Source organism: Leptinotarsa decemlineata, unplaced genomic scaffold (genome assembly GCF_025532065.1).
Source record: "Leptinotarsa decemlineata unplaced genomic scaffold, Ldec_3_MD MMD2_tig00003348_RagTag_RagTag, whole genome shotgun sequence".
NCBI lineage: Eukaryota > Metazoa > Arthropoda > Insecta > Coleoptera > Chrysomelidae > Leptinotarsa > Leptinotarsa decemlineata.
In genome coordinates, this window is record NW_027412588.1 from 2,891,654 (window position 1) to 2,909,769 (window position 18,116).

An 18,116-nucleotide genomic window follows, 5' to 3' on the forward strand; every position below is an offset into this window, starting at 1 on the left:
GACGGTGTTTCAAAACATTTTTCAAAATGAATGCAAATATGGATTATTCAAACGAAGTTCTTATGAAATTATTTATTACACATGCACGAAGTGATCAAATAATTGTCAGAACTTGCAGAAAATTCAACCAAAAGTGTCCTGAATCAACACCAATGAACGAGAGGAAATTTGTAAGGTTACAAAATAATTTCCACCAAAGTAATAACAAAATTATTCAAATATTCAGTGTTTTTTTAATGTGAAGGGGTCAATTCAGTAAAATGAAACTTGAGGAAATGAATGTGATGCACGAATAATATATATTTCAAAGTGAAATTGGCAGACGAAAATTCCAAACTGGCGGCTTGTCACCATCTTAGCCAACCATTGAATGTTAAGGGAATTTTCGTGGCACATCATTTTAAAGCTTCTGACGAGTATTTTTAACTCCAATATAAGAAGTTCTATGTCTCCACCTTCTATAAAATGGTAATAAATTCAATAGTTACATAAAGGCACACACTAACATCGATATTTGTATAAATAATTTTTATTCTCCATGGCAGCACGATGAATTTTGGTATGTATTTCTTCATGTATAAAAAATGAAAAATGTGTTAATATGAAAACGAACATAATGGCACAGTTACAATATTTTCATTTACTTTTTCCTAGCTAACTCCCCCGACGGATTCAATAGGTGTAGATTTTTTTATAGGGCTATCTGAAGAAAAATATGTGCCAATTTGAAACTGCGACATTATTGGTTATACGGCAGAGAATATTAAATATATGTAGAAAAATCGATGATCCTGTTTTTGGAAATGTTCGGCAAAAAATTTCAGAAAATATTATGCTGAGACGTTCAAAGCAGTTACTTTCAGAGCATCAACTGAATTGAACTAAAGGAACGTATTATAAAAACACTTCATTGTGTGATTTTCACTAGACAGTTTTACAAGAACGCAACATGTGTTTCGCCATACAATGGCTTCCTTGGGCGTGTCTTACACAATAATTGTAAACATTCAATGCTATATATATATATATATATATATATATATATATATATATATATATATATATATATATATATATATATATACAGTGTCACCATTAAAATGCGCACCATATGGAAAACTTTTTTTTCGAAAAGTTTCAATGAGGTTTAACTTCGACACTTGTTTGTGCTTTGAATTTAACTTAAAATGATGCGGCCAACTGTGACCCACTGACCGACTGACGTTCAGTGTTTGTCAAATTCAACTTTTTTTTTGAAAAAAATTAAAAAGTGCATTTCTATATCGAATTTAACAAAAAGTTACTTGAAAAAGTTGTGTCTACGGCAATTTTATATCCATATGCCAAATTTTATGCAACTAGGATAAAGTTAACGTTTTGCTTATTTTTGACAGATATCCCCTTTATTTAAAAAAAATGTTCGGTTAATTGTCATCAATTCATGTATACATAACAAACTCATCATGGAGTTTAACTTTTCTGATACATTTTTACTTATACGGACATTTTTAGAAAGAAATTAAAAATTTGCTATAAAAATTTTTCAATCACTTGGTTATTTTTTTAAACAAACCTTTGATTTCGAAAAAGCAGAGGCAACTAAAAAAAATACAAATAATTTCGATAGAACTATTATTATTATTATAAATTTTAAACAACAATAATATTATGGGAAATATAAATGGGTACAAAAAATTACTTATTGATCTAAATGAGGTTGTCAAACACTTATAGCCTACATTTCAGTATGTCGTCCTCCACGTTCAATACAAATTATGGTCCTTCTAGTGACATATGTAACTGCATTTTTAATAAATCGGGGATTTATATTTGCACAGCACTCGCGAATGGTATTTTCCAGATGTTGTATGTCAGTAAATGGTCTACTTCGGTACACTTTTTGTTTCAGGTAACCCCACAAAAAAAGTCTTAAGGCGTCAAGTCGGGTGATCTAGGTGGCCAATAATGTTCCCAGTTACGTCCAATAACTTTGCCTCTGAACATTTGTTGGAGGGACTGTTTTACAGCAACCGTGTGATGTATTGGTGCGCCATCAAGTTGATACCATAGGTCATATTTAATATTTGAAGGCATATTATTTAAAACTCATTATTTAGAAGGTTGAGATAACCGATGGATGATAAATTTTCCCTGAAGAAAAATGGCCCAATTATTTGGTCGTTAAGTATCCCACACCATACATTAGTTTTAAAGGAATACCGATCACCACATTCAACTGTGAAATTGGGATTTTCTTGAGCCCACCATCGGCAATTTTGAGAACTCACCGTTCCATTTGAGGAGAACGTTGCCTCATCTGTCCATAAAATTTCATACGGAAACTTTACATTTTCTTCTCTCTCTCCTTGAAACCATAATGAAAACCCCAAACGGACATTAAAATCTCGTTCTTTAAATGTGTTACTAAATTTTGGCTTGTAAGGCCAAAATTTATTCTTTAATAAAATTTTTCTAACACTTTCTCTCTTGTAATCGGTATTTTTTTAAATATCGGTTATGCTAGTTTGCCCGTGTTCAATAACTTTTAAACAAATGTTAAGTTGGGCCTTCTCATCATATTTACTTGGAGTGTGCTTTTTCTTAAATTGATTTGCTACGGATCCTGTTTTTCTGAATTTCGACATTATCCATGATACAGTAGTATGTTGAACATTTTTTCCTGGATGCCGTTCAATAAAAATGTTAGCTACTTGCCGGTATGGTGTATTCTCACCACATATTAAAACTATTTCTATTCTTTCCCGAAGAGACAACAGTATTGCAACAATATCTGTTGAAAATTTGACAAGTAAATCAACAACTTGACACTACCATAGCATGCATTTTGTTTGTCAAGACCTACTTAAAAATTTTATTCAACGTGATTAAGCATCCTTACCGCCCTAATTAGTGTTTATAAATAATCGAATATTGAAATTTTAATGTAATTTCAACTCTAGTAATTTTATTAATACTTATTGCAGTTTTTGAGTTGTGTCTGCTTTTTCAAAATTGAAGGTACTGACGTTTGTTTAAGAAAATAGCCAAGTGATTGTAACTTTGCACCAGTCATGTTGAAATTTTTATAGCACATTTTTAATTTCTCTCTAAAAATGTCCGTATGAGTAAAAATTCATCAGAAATGTTAAACTCCATGATGAGTTTGTTATGTATACATGAATTGATGACAATTAACCGAACTTGTTTTTTAAATAAAGGGGATATCTGTCAAAAATAAGGAAAACGTTAACTTTATCCTAGTTGCATAAAATTTGGCATATGGATATAACATTGCCGTAGACACAACTTTTTCAAGTAACTTTTTGTTAAATTCGATCTAGAAATGCGCTTTTTCAATTTTTTTCAAAAAATAAGTTGAATTTGACAAACACTGAACGTTAGTGGGTCGCAGTTGGCGGCATCATTTTGAGTTAAATATTAAGCACAAACAAGTGCCGAAGTTAAACTTCATTGAAACTTTTCAAAAAAAAAAGTTTCCCATATGGTACGCCCTTTAATGGTGACACTGTACATAGTACAGAATGATATATATATATATATATATATATATATATATATATATATATATATATATATATCTCATTCTACAATATGAAGTACCTGAATTTCAAATTCCTGATTTTTTACCTAAGTTTGTAATGAATTAAATTACCTGAGCTTATGTTCCATTTTCCACATTTGAAAACATATTTAGTAAAGGAGAGTTATTCAACGTATTTTTTTCAAATTATTAACTTTTATGTCAATGTCACCCAGTAATAATGTATCGCCATTTCCTAGAAGATAGAAATTTTCTCTTGATAGTATGTACCACCTTCCTAAAATTTCCATCAATAAAGCAACCATTTCCTATTCTCAAGTTTCAATTTTCTAAATTGATTCATTCAAAGACTATTATACGGGTGTATTGTATTTTCTTTAATTACAAAAGAAATGTCATATAGTGCAGAGTGGACTGAATTGTGTCAAATTCTATGACAAACTCAATGGTGAAAATCGCATATCGATATCTGTCATCGTTTCTAAGTTATAGCATATTTTTCGAAAATGTACATTTTTGAAACGTTGCTGTAACTTTTTTCCTGTCATAAATTTTTTGTTTCTATGAAAACATTTGCAAAGTAATACTTATTGTTGGAAAAAAAATGTTTATGAGTCACCCTGTATATTCTTGCATATTGCAATGGAGCCCCATAAATGTAGAACACTTGATATTTTACTAGAGTCATGTTTGAAATATAGAGCTTTTAGGTTTTTTCATGTAGACTTTGAAACGCACACTTTGATCTCAAGTAGGCTTTGGACGATGCGGCGACAAAACAGAATGCAAATATTGACTGGTAGCTTTTAAATTTTGATTGAAGCAGTAAAGACGCTCTTGAAATAGTGGTTTTTGTTCAATTTTCAAACACATTCGCAATGAAGTATGAGAATTATGAAAAATGGGATATGTTAGTCTCTTTTATACCTACAAACCAGGCAAAATGCAGAAACAGCAAACAGTTTGTATCACGAGAGGTATCCAGAGAGAAGAAAACCTTTCAGAGATATTTTCGCAAGATTGCGACGCAACCTCATTGATGGTGGTCAATTTGAAAAGAAAAGACCAAAATTACATAAATCAAATAGGGGTTCCTAAGGAGTTAGAAATAGTCGTTTTAGGAGCTGTTGAAAATAATCCTAAAGCGTCAACCCGAAATTTTGAAATATCAACAGGCCTTTCAAGAACTAACGTTAGGAGAATTTTGAAACAATACAAATTCTAACCATACGGTACCAAAAGAGTTCATCAACTAATACCAGGAGATTTTGTACGCCACATGGCTTTTTGCCAGTAGTTCCTGGAAAGTTGTAATCAAGTGCGTGATTTTTCGTCAAATTGTATTTGAACAGACGAAGGTTGTGTGAGCAGTGCCGGCATTTTCAACCGCTACAATTCTTGTACTTGGGCACAACAAAATCCTCCTTCTATCGTGGAGCGGAGAAGTCAAGAGAGATTTGGATATAAAGTGTAGGCAAGTGTTTTCAGAAGTATAATTATCGGCCCGTTCATTTATAATGGCACATCCCAGAGGTATTTTGAAATTTTAAGGTAAAATATTGAATTCCTTGTTAATGAATTGCCACCAAATATATTTTAACAAGTCGGGGTTCCACCTCACAACACTGCAATTGTTACCAATTTTTTGGTTGCAAATTTTGGTAATGATTGGATAGGCGACCAAGGACTCAACCGTTGGCTAGCCAGGTCACCGGACCTAATGCCTATGGACTTTCACGTCTGAAGAAGGTTGAAAGATCTTATTTTCAAATTGCCAATCAAATCTAGATACAAATTGGAAGCGGCAGTGTTCCAAAGTTTTGCTTCTCTATCTCCTATTGAACTAATTAATTCGGCAAAAACGTCCAGAGAAGGTGGTGCCTATATGTAGAAGCTGGTAGACATTTCGAACACCTTCTCTGAAGAAATATATTTCATTGGGTGTTCTTTTTATCATTATTATTATAATTGTTGAAATTTCGTTTATCAGTAGTTAATATAGTATAAATTGCATACTCCTGATTCTATCTAAGGTGTTTGAGCTAATCTTGAAAGATCAAATATTTCATTTTGTTGAAACAAATAATATCATAACTTCGGTTCAATCTGGTTTCCGAAAATCTCATAGCACCACTACAGCTTTACTAAATATCACCGATGACATTCTCACTTCAAATGATAAAGGCCAACTAGTTTACCTGATTCTACTAGACTATAGTAAGGCGTTCGATACTATTGATCGTAATGTTTTGTGTGATAAACTTCTATACTACGGTTTTTCTCAGGAAGCTTGTGGGCTTATTCGTAACTATTTATCGGAACGATGCAGTCGGTACTAGTAGGTTCATTAAAGTCAGATGCCCAAATAGTAAATTACGGAGTGCCTCAAGGATCAATCTTGGGACCTATTCTTTTTTCCATCTATATCTCGGATTTTCATGAGTGTCTGAAGTTTTGTAATATCCACCACTATGCCGATGATACTCAATTATACCTAGACTTTATGAGCAATTCAATCCTTTCCTCAAATTGAAGAAGACTTAACATCTTTATACAATATCTCAACCGCACATAATCTCACACTTAACCCTTCGAAATCAGTAGCTATGCTTCTCGGAACGAAATCAAAACGTGAACAGCTAATACAAAATTTTCAAATCAGGTTAACAGGTATGCCGTTAACCTTTGTAAGTGAAATTAAAAACCTAGGTATTTGGTTGATGTTGACCTAAGATTTACCAAGCACGTCAGCTATCTCTGTAAGAGCTCGTTCAATATTCTGAGACAGCTGTATCCTAGTCGTGATTTGCTATCTACTAAAATGAAACTTGAGTTGTGCGAATCGCTGGTGATATCTAAATTATTATACTGCGACAGTATTTATGGTCCAACACTTCTACAGGCTGATGCAGCTAGACTACAAAAAATTCAAAATTCCTGTTTATGTTTTTCTCATGGAATACGTAAATTTGAACATATTAGTATGAAATTTAAAGAAACAGGATGGCTCAAATTAGATAACTGTCAAAAACTCCATTTACTTACCTTGACACACAAATTTATAACGTCTGGCAAACCTACGTATCTCCTCAATAAGGTTATTATGTTCAAAAACCTCAATAGGGTGAACACAAGGAAAAATAATATGCTAGTTATTCCCAAACACTCAACTGCACTGTACCAACGTTCTTTTTCATATTCTGCACCTAAATTCTATCACACTCTTCCCAAGGAGTTTTGGAACTTCTCTTTATACAATTTCAAGAAGAAATTGAAAATCTCACTTCAGTCACTATAGAGTTGCTTTTAAGACGAACCTGTATATGATTATTGTTCACGCTAGGGTTATAAATGAATGTTAATAAGTGTTTACTAAGATGAAAATATTTTACAAGAATTTAGGCAAATATTTATATTTATATTTAGAATTAAATTAGTACTTTTTTTATAGTTAAATTATTATTTAAAAATTTAATTTTTATTTGATTTGTACTTTTAGCCGGTAGCCAAGCGGTTCGACGTGGGTGCTTTGTTCACTCACTCGAATTGACTGCCGTGTTGGTCGGTGGTTCAAGCCCTAGTCTGAACGATCGATCTTCACTTGCTACCGTCCAACCCGTGTTAGAAATCACACGTTAAAAGGTAAGACCTCGTTAATCCTTAACTCGCACAAGTTTCGACTTCTGAGGGTTGTCGTTCGTAGGGGTGCGACAGCTGGTTAACGGAAAAACAGATTTTAAAACAGATTTTTTTTTTATATTTTATACTCACACGAGTATAAATTGTTCTGGAAATAAGTATTTTTGATTTTATATACGCTAATACTCAAAGTTCACTTTTATATTTTTTTATGATTCATTTATATTTTCATAGTATTCTATGATTCACCTATATTTTTCTTTTTTTTTGCTAGGTTAAGTTGAAAAGCAGCCTAGGCTGATACTTCACCTTTTCATTGACCCTTAATTATTGTTCTAAATTTTTGTATTTCATTTTTTTATATTATGTCAATGAATAAAGACGATTATTATTATTATTATTATTATTATTATTGTTATCAGTTTAATTAAACCTATGCTGTTTAGTTAGTGCTGTGAAAAGATTTCTCAACATTTGATAGTTGTGGAATTGGCCGCGGTGGTAGTGCGCCCGACTCACGATCAAAAAGCCGTGGGTTCGATTCCCGCCTTGACCAGATATTTTTCTCGAGAGAATGTATCTGGTTGAAGCTGGAATGATTCTGCAACCGTGTTAGGGATCACACGTTAAAAGGTAAGACCTCGTTAGTCCTTAGCTCGCACAAGTTTCTCAACTTCTGAGAGTTGTTGTTCGTATGGGGGCGACAGCTAATTAACGGAAAAATAGATTTTAAACAGAACAGATTCATACTGAACAATTTTTATCTGTTTTATCGCCACGTCGTCCAAAGCCTACTTTTGATCAAAGTGCGTTTCAAAGTCTACGTGAAAAACCCTAACAGCTCTATATTTCAAAGATGACTCAAGAAAAATATCAAGAATGTAACATTTTTGGAAAGGAAATTTTAGGCTCTATTGAAATATGTAGGATTAAACATTGTGTTTTATAATAAACAGTTCTCCATCAATAACTATTATTATCTCATTTGAAAAAATAAGTTCTTACACCATTGAATTTTACGTGGAAATGTGCTTTGGAAATATGTTCAAAGAAACAAGAAATTTCTGACAAGAGAAAAGTTTAAGCAACTTTTCGAAAATGTACATTTTCGAAAAACATGCTGTAAATCAGAAACGATGATAGATATCGACATGCGGTTTTCCCCATTGAGTTTGTTATAAAATTTGACCCCCAGATACAGTCATTAGTTTATATCTATTCAGTTTGAAAACAGGAGTTTGCCTTTGAAAGTGTCCAATTTGGCCCACTCTGTACAATGTGGGTTAGTATCACAACTATTTGTCTATTAAACTGCAACAGTTACGAAATTTTCGAATCGAATCGAATTTTCGAATATATTCAAAGAAGACCACAAGAGACCGAAAAAGAAAATTTAAGTTCGAGCTTTTAATAAAACCTATGTATTTGGAGACAAAAGAAAACAATGGTTGACCTAACCAAAGAAAAGCAAGAGACAATAATAGCAGCTTTCATGGTTTCCACTAGGAGTTACTTTAATCGATAGCAAATACGATCAAAGGTATGCTTGAATTTATAGAGGATTGGGAAAAATTGCTGAAAAAACAATACTTGATTTGATCTCCACAAACTTCAGTTGTGAGATGTGAGGTGTAGAAATGTAATTTATGAAATTACTATGGACCTTCATCAAGTAACGGCTGAATCAATCAAAAAATATCTCTTCGACACATCCATATCAGGATTCAATAGTATGTTTCACAAACTATTAAATATTCCACAATCGATAATTTTCAGAGAGAACTGAGTTTCATCAAACAAATGTCTGTCAACAATGGTTATGAGGAAGATATTATCGACTCCATGCTTTTTGAAAAGATACGGGAACACGCTATGAACCAGATCTATCAAATTCCAAGAAAGCACAGTAAGCATCATTGGACTCACTTTGGTGAATCCACCAATAATATCTTCTGCTTTTTGAAAAAATAACTTGAACGAAGTTAACAGAACATATAATAATTTGGGCAGGTAGATCAGAAGCATACAAATAGACACATTTCCAAGAAATATTAATAATTTTCGGCCACTTATACAAATTTAAGTCATCTGTTGGCAGAAGGACACGTGTACAATCACGACTATGACGTATTACATTTGACAGAGAAAGATTTGAATCTAAATCTTTTCGGAAGCTCAGAAATTAATAGGTTTAAGAATTCGGAACATTTATTCGATAACTGAATAATATTGAAAAAAAAATACAATAAAAACTCTTTATAAATATATGTAGTGTACACACCAAAGTTTCTTTCAGATACAAACTGGAAGAAAAACCTTTTCGAAACAAGTACTTTCACATAACCATTGAACTAATAACACGAAAGAAAAAACAACTATTCAATAGAAAGTCAGTTCAGTGTAAAAATTAATTTTTCTCATTCAGTTTGTACTACAAATTTTCGTTTCGGAAATGGAACAGATATTTTATAACATTCCATTTTTCCACTTTCTGGTCTTGTCACGATGACAGTACGTACACAATCAAAAGGTTAGTCAATATCAGCAATAGAAATTTCATTTGAAATAAAAATGGAAAAATTTTGACAGATATCAACTTTTTGGGGAAAAAACTTCTGATTTTCTTCTTCTCCATCATTGAATAAAACATGTGGGAAACTTCCAAACAGAAGAAGAAAAATAACTACAATCCAAGCTTCTTATATAAAGATATGTAGTGCATACACAAAAGTTTTTTTCAGAAACAATCACATGAAAGGGTATTAGTTAACGTATATAAGAAAGTACTATGTAGAATTAAGTTCGATTTTGAACTTGCATGAAGAAAACTATTTTATAATGAAACATGTATTGCGTGTTTCACAAATGTGACATTCGAGAAATATTTTTTCAAATTTAGAAATTTATATAAATACAGGAATATATTTGTTTGTTTTCGCCAAGGCTCCATAATATCTAAAAAAAACAATGAAATACGATGCAGACTTTTCACACATTTGGAATAATGAAAAAATATCTTATGAACCTCGTTATCGAAAAGAAGTCGTTCAGCAAAACGTATTTCAGTTGCAATTTTCTGGAGTGTTGAATCTGTCTTATTCGAAATCTTATACGTTCGCCAGGGTAGTTTAATATAGGCAAAACTACGTTGGTCTGCAGAGAATATGGAAAGCAGCGTTCCACATTTACAACTGAAAACCTCAACTATGTCGTTACTTAACAAGAATGAAGCCCGAAATGGTTGTGAAGTGCAGTGGACCGTTGTGTTCTTTATCTACGTAATCTACTCCAGGACTTTTGGCTAGAGCATTACGGACTATGTTCGCTATTTTCGTATACGAATCTCACACTAATAGAGGGACGTTACATATTTCGGGGATTTCGCTCCAAGAACGCTGTCACAATTTGTGAAAACATTTTTTTTGTGTTCAACTCAGTACACCTCGAACTCCACTGTTTAAGGACTCTTTCATTTGGTGAAGTACATTTATGTGGAATAAATTTCCTGAGAACATTTTTCCAAATGGATTTACTCTCACAGCACACTGTGAAAGCGCCGTAGTGTTTGTGTTTTATCCATAAAAAATAGTGTTAGAAATAACATAAATTTTATGAGATTGATTAAAACATGATTAAAACATTTCAGGGTAATTATTGAAAAAAAAAATAGAGAAAGTTTGAGTATACTTGTTAGTCTACCAATAGAGAAAAAACCTATTGTTGGAAGAACATGGTGAATTCAAGGTTTTAGAAAATATGAGGATTATTAGAAAGAAAGTAGTATTATTATTAAGAGAAAAATAAGAAAAAATCCTAAATACAGACTCCTGCAGATTTTATTTTGGTTGTTCAATATATTCAGATTTTATTGCTATGAAGATTTTGAAATTAAGAAGATTTAACAGTCAGCAGAAAATAATGAGTTGAAAAGTCTGTTGTACTCGGTATTGGGAAATTTGAAAATGAATATTGAAGAATTATAGAATACCAATAAATTGTATAGCTGTAGATGAAAAATATATAATTTTCAAATTTTTATTTCACTGATTCTCCATTTTGCATAAAAAAAATCTGTTTTTCCGTTAATTAGGTGTCGCCCACATACGAACGCCAACTCTCAGAAGGTGGCAAACTTGTGCGAGATGAGGACTAACGGGGTCTTACCTTTTAACGTGTGATTTCTAACACGGTGTCAGAAAATCTTCCCCGCTTCAACCAGATAAATTATCTCGAGAAAAATATCTGGTCGAAGCGGGAATCGAACCCACGATCTTCCGATCGTGAGTCGAGCGCACTACCACCGCGGCCAATTCCACAACATTGATAAAGTTGATTAGATCAAGCAGTATAGTTCGTCACCGTTCATGAATGCGTTCCCATTATTCTTATCTTTTAATTTGTATTATATAACTCGAAAAATATATTCAGGTTAGGTTATCAGAGTTGGGTAGTCGTGGTCCAATACAATGACTCCAGAGAGTGAATGGAGATGACTGTATTTTGTCTTGAACTTTTTCTAGTATCTACATTGAAAAAAAATGAGATTTGTTGAATGATGTACAAAACAGGTTTTTGTAGAAACGCCATATTTTATTTCCAACACAATGGATTTTTACTTTTACTATATATGAAAGCTGAGTGATAAATTTCCAGCTGAAAGGATTAAAATGAAAAAGGTAGTTGAATGGTCACCATAACCACTCAACTTAAGGCATATTGATCTCGTTCTGTGTATGTTTTTCAAATACTTCAAAAACAACTCCAGAAAATTCAAATGAAAGTTTTTCGGATCATCAATAATCCAAAATAAAATGATCAACCAATTTCACAATATAGAATTAATGCAGTTTTGTTCAAGTTAGTTCACACAACTTTTGAGATTATCGCTTGAATGTACATAGTAGATTATTATTAGAGCTATTCACACAAGCATTATTAGATGCAATCAGAATCGAGTTATTACATTACATGTTTGTGTATTTCTTAGTTTTGCACGAGTTTGTAGTTTGAATGTTTTCCTGTTAAATAATATTTCGAACATTCTTTGGAGACATGTTGAACAGTTTGAATATGAAAAATCGCAAACAGAATATAGGATGTTATTCTACATATATACTGATAATAATATGGATTTTAGAAATATGATAAATGTATCGATAGATCTTGGTAAGTAAGGGCGACGACATCTTCCCTTACGAAGACGACATCTATGGAATCAACAAAAAACTTCGAATATCAAGGCGGTCAGTGGCAAAGCCAATCTTCAACATCGGCCGTCGACGAGATTGGTCCTCTGTCTTTCATTGCAGCTCTCACTACAAAGCACCTAACTGCCAACCAGAATCCAAATACAACGCTTTCATGAATCGACACTCGGTAGTGCTAGTCTGAACCACAATTAGTTGTCCTCAATGAAAGCTATAGTGAAAGACAGTGAATGAATCTTGTCAGTGGTAGATGTCGAAGCTCGGCTTTACAACTGACTCCTTGGGGAGCCTCGTTCATCTTTGATATTCGAGGATTGAGTTCTCTGTTAATCCCAGAGATGACGACTTCGTAAAGGAAGATGTGGGCATATTTGTAAAGAAAGATCTCATCACCTTCACTTGCTTGTCTATTGGGGACAGTTCAGTCCAACAATGCATTCGTCATTCAGCCTGCCACCACTGATGATAGCGGCTCGAAACAGCACGCTGTCTGGTGTTGAGTCATGAATTCGTTGTGTTTGGTAACTGGTTTTCCACTAGGTTTCGGTAAGTTATTTCGTTATTTTCAACACTTTGACACGTGTTTCAATCACCAAGTGATCATCTTCAAAGAGGAAGATTAAAACTAGAAACTAATGCGAAGCTAACCCTATTTATGCTATATAGGTATCCCATACAAGTAAACCATCCAGGCGTACCACCCATACAGGTATACCAACATAAATTAATTTTACAATTTTGCCTTATCTATTATTTTACAATATATGTTCATATAAAACAATTTTCAGCTATATAAAAATTAATTTCACAATATTGCCTATCCAAATTCATTTTTGCAATATGTCCTTATGTAGTAATTAGTAAACCCAACAATATTATTTTATTTTAACAAGCTATATAGTATGCTCTTTGGTACAGTTCCGTCATCGTTATTGATAATATTGTCTGTTGTTGTTAACTTGTCTAACTAATCTTAATGAACTGAAGTCTATGGAATGGTTTTGTTGCAAAATATGATGGGTGACTGCTGATTTTTCAGGTGTTCCATATTTTAAGTGTGCTATGTGTTCCTTATATCTTACTTACATCCAATTTCGTAAATTCCAGACTTTTCCGAATTCTCGACTTTGTCTTTTGGACTTCCCAAAAGGCTCTGTAGTGTATGACTTGTTTTAAAAACCACCTCCATACCTAGTTCCTTGAAAGTCTTTCCAAAGTTCCTCGTATATTGGTGGTATGGAACTGAGATGTATTTATCTTGGTTTTTGTCCTTTCTGAAAGTCGAGATTTCGTTCATTCTTAACCTAAACTTCTTCTTCCTTATTATGTCATCTACAATACCCCGTTAGTGGCTGCTATTTCCGTTATTGTACGTCTTTCTTTTGTGAACCTATCATGTGTTAGAGGGAAAGTCAAAAGACGATGCACTAAAAAATTCAACCCAGCACGTTTGTGCTGTCCACAGTGATGTGAACTGTCAGGAATATACCTGTACGTGCTTGTTTCTTTTCTGAATATATCGTATTCTAACCCTCCATATCAGCTCCTCATTACCAAAACGTCAAGAAATGGTAGTTGTTCCTTATTTTCTAACTCATACTTGAATTTTATTGATGGACATCTATTATTTAAAATGGAAACAAAGTCGTCAATATTCGATTTTTTGGTATCGAATATCGCGAAATTATCATCCACATATTTAGCCAAATCCTAAGTTTCCATTTCGAATCTGCTCATGAACAGGTCTGCCAGGTAGGGGGACAAGGGGTTTCCCATGGCCGTTCCTTCCTTTATGTATGTTACAAAACATACAAAAAACGTGGTTCTGGAAGAAGGTGATATTTTGGTTTCTTTTGATGTTAGTTCCTTATTTCCTAGCGTCCCAATTCCACAGACCTTGCAATACCTCAGAGAATTACTAGAGAAAAATAATTTCAATAATAAGGAAATCGATGAATTCGTTTCTCTTACTAATTTGTGTATGAAACAAAATCGGTTCCAAGTAGAAGGTTGCTTTTATGAACAACAGGAAGGAACGGCCATGGGAAACCCCTTGTCCCCCTACCTGGCAGACCTGTTCATGAGCATTAAGATTAGTTAGACAAGTTAACAACAACAGGCAACTAGATGTCTATGAGAGTATAGAAATAAGTAAACACAATAATATTATGGATAACGATGACGGACCTATACCAAATAGCATACTATATAGCTTGTTAAAATAAAATAATATTGTTGGGTTTACTGATTACTACATAAGGCACATTGCACAAATAAATTTGGATAGGCAATATTGTGAAATTAATTTTTATATAGCTGAAAATTGTCTTATATGAACATATATTATAAAATAATAGATAAGGCAAAATTGTAAAATTGATTTAGGTAAGTATACCTGTATGGGAGGTACGCCTGGATGGCTTACCTGTATGGGATACCTATATAGCATAAATAGGGTTAGCTTCGCATTAGTTTCTAGTTTTAATCTTCCTCTTTGAAGATGATCACTTGGTGATTGAAACACGTGTCGAGGTGTTGAAAATAACGATTTGGTGTTGGGAAAAAAACTCCAGTAATATTCAGTGATAACTGTGTTGAATCTATTTTCCGGGATTTTTCATAGTTTTCTCTAGGTTTTTATGCCTGCTATAGCGCATAACTACTACTATGCTCTATAGTTGGATTGAGATAGTATGCGCGGTGAGAAAAACTAGAGCAGTTCTGTCGTTACCTGCTGCTCCGTAGTTGAATAGGCAGGAATTACTCAATTTGGTTGCAATCGACATGAATCTTATTGAAAACATGGTACTAAAACAATTCAGAGAGAATTGTACCAATATTGCTTACCTCTGCATCACCGCCTCAGTTGAGCATTATTCATCATCAATATCTGTTTAAATCTGTTTAAAATCTGTTCTTCCGTAAACCAGCTGTCGCACCCCTACGAACGACAATTCTTAGAAGTCGAAACTTGTGCGAGCTAAGGACTAACGAGGTTTTACCTTTTCACGTGTGATTCCTAACACGAGTTGGACGATAGCAAGTGTAAATCGATCGTTCAGCCTAGGGATTAAACCACCGTCCAACACAGCGGTCAATCTGAGTGAGTGAACAAAGCATCCACGTCGTACCGACTGGCTACCGACCGACCAGTGAAATGAAAAATTATATGAACGACAAGAAAGAGTTACAACGAGAAATTCACGAGTCCAGTAGTTGTCAACTTCTACATGGAACAATTCGAACGACCTGCTGTAGAACATTGGCTGGTCCGACTCCCATGCTAGCTACGATATGTTGATGATACCTTGGTTCTTTGGCGTCACGGGCAAGAGGAAGTGGCAAAATTTCTGGAATATTTGTTTTCTTGAAATTCGAAAGTCTAGTTCGCAATAGAGAAAGAGGATGACGTGAGAATCGCTTTTCTACATGTATTAGTGAAAAGACGGAAGAGTCCAAGAATCATGTGCCCTCAGCAAGTGCAGTGAACCAAGAATGACAGCCTTCTGCATCTGTCCAGCTAAGATGTCTGCCTTAGGGCGGCAAGCCGGTATGATTTTTCGATAGTAGAGAGGGCATCATTCCACGAAGGAACCAATAATCAGGACAAACATTTCGACAGAGTGGTCTGGATAGAGTCTGCGCCAGTTTTTCCCCTTCTATTCGAACAATATTCGTCTCGCCAAAACCTGAAGACTACACGACCAATATCGTCTTGCTCTGATGGTCGAGAAGGACTACATCAGGCGTATTAGCTTGTATAAGTCTGAGGGTGGGGAACGAATAGTTCCAATAAATTCGGTACTTTTTGATTCCCACAATGGATTCAATATCCCCCGGAGGGTAGGGTAACACCGGTGTCTCGTCAATACCGTAAGAGTGTCGTACATGGTAATGAAGCACTTTTAGGGCAGCGTCGATGTCGATGGATATAGGCCGAGACCGAGACTCTCAGCATGCTGGACATGCTGACACCAGAATAACTATCTTAACAGAGTGATCTGGATGGAGTCTGCAGATTTCTTCGGAAAAACTCGATATATCATGCGGAACTGACAACTCCACGACGAATATCGTTCTACTCTTATGGTCGAGAAGAAGTGTATTAGCTTTATTTATTGTGTCAACCCGAGGGCGAGAAATGAATAGTTCCAATTAATTGGGCACTTCTCATTCAAGTACTCAAATACTAACTCGTTAGTACTGAACACGCCTGGATAAGTTATTGTATGGTGAAACACGTGTTGTGGTTTTGTAAATTGCCAAATAAAAATCCCAGAATAAAGTGTTATTTGAATACTTGCAATAGGTTTTCGTCAAGATTCGCCCAGTTTCATCACATACTTCAAAATTTGGGAATCGTGATATGATCTCGATCCATTATTGTGATTTTTATCACTAAAACAAAATTATTCAGTTACAAATAATAGCTAATATACAAGAGGACAGCAGCTGAGCAGAACAAAAGATAACATTTTGCGCGCCAAATCGATTTCTAAGTTTGGAGTTTTTCAATTCATAATAAATAATGTATTTGATAGTGATGAGTTTATATGTTTACGGGTACATAATATGTACAGAAATTATAAAGTAATGATGCTTATCGGAAAGATAAACAGAAATAATTCACATATGTGGTGCTATGGATATTCTAGAGCTTTCGGAGAAGTTCGATCTTCAACTTCACTCAACTTATTTCCCCTTATTGCTGTAATCAGAATAGCAATTCGCTTGTGTAGTTCAGTGTCATCAACTGTGTATTATAACATTTTTTAACAAATAAATGAGAGTTTAGATGATGTCGTAATACTTTCTTTTGGCAGAAATAAGCAATAAACAAGTGATTATCCTCCCCTCATTTTGAACAACATCGTCTCAATTTCCCACGGGACCACAGCATCTACCACGCTCAACTGACCAAACCTGTCATCTCTGACCAGTGAGCATTTATTATATTTCGATGTAACCTTCGACACTCTTTGCTATAAGAAATCATGAATAAACTTGAATTACTAACGAAACATTCACATTAACAAATAATGAAAACAAAATTTTAATGCTACTGGCAGAAATCTACATTCAAAAAGCTGTGGAAAATAATTTTCTTTGGATCAATCCACTTCGAAGCTTTTATGCTACTTTTTTCAAATCAGCCGATATAAATGATGAATTTCATATACATCCTCAGTAAATATTGAACGAAAGTCATTTTTTTAAGAAATCAGAGTTTTTATCGACATTCTTTGTGTATATCACTTTGCACAATTTGAAAAAAAATCAAAGTTTCAATGGAGGACTTTATGTAGGTGAACTATTAAGTTCAGCCTGATAAGTTACTGATAAGATGTTCTATTCATAAAGTCGTAGTTAATAATTTTATCTATCAAAAAAAAGATAAGAAATTATACAAATACTTATATTTACGTTTCGGAGGCAAAAGCCTGCATCAGTCTTCAGAATTATAAAAATTTGAGGATATTCATAGTTTTTTTATCGCTGGTTCGCTTCTCTTCCAAACTTTCTCGGCAGACGTCAAAGTAGTATTTGAATGTGAAATATGTCAAAATAGATTTTTTTCATTATGTCGTTTCTCCGTAAAAACAAGCGACTGTCAATATTTATATACCTGAATTTTTGTATTATTCTTGATCATACTTCTCTTGGCCTACCATTTGAAAAAAAGTAATTCGATATAGGATAGAACATTT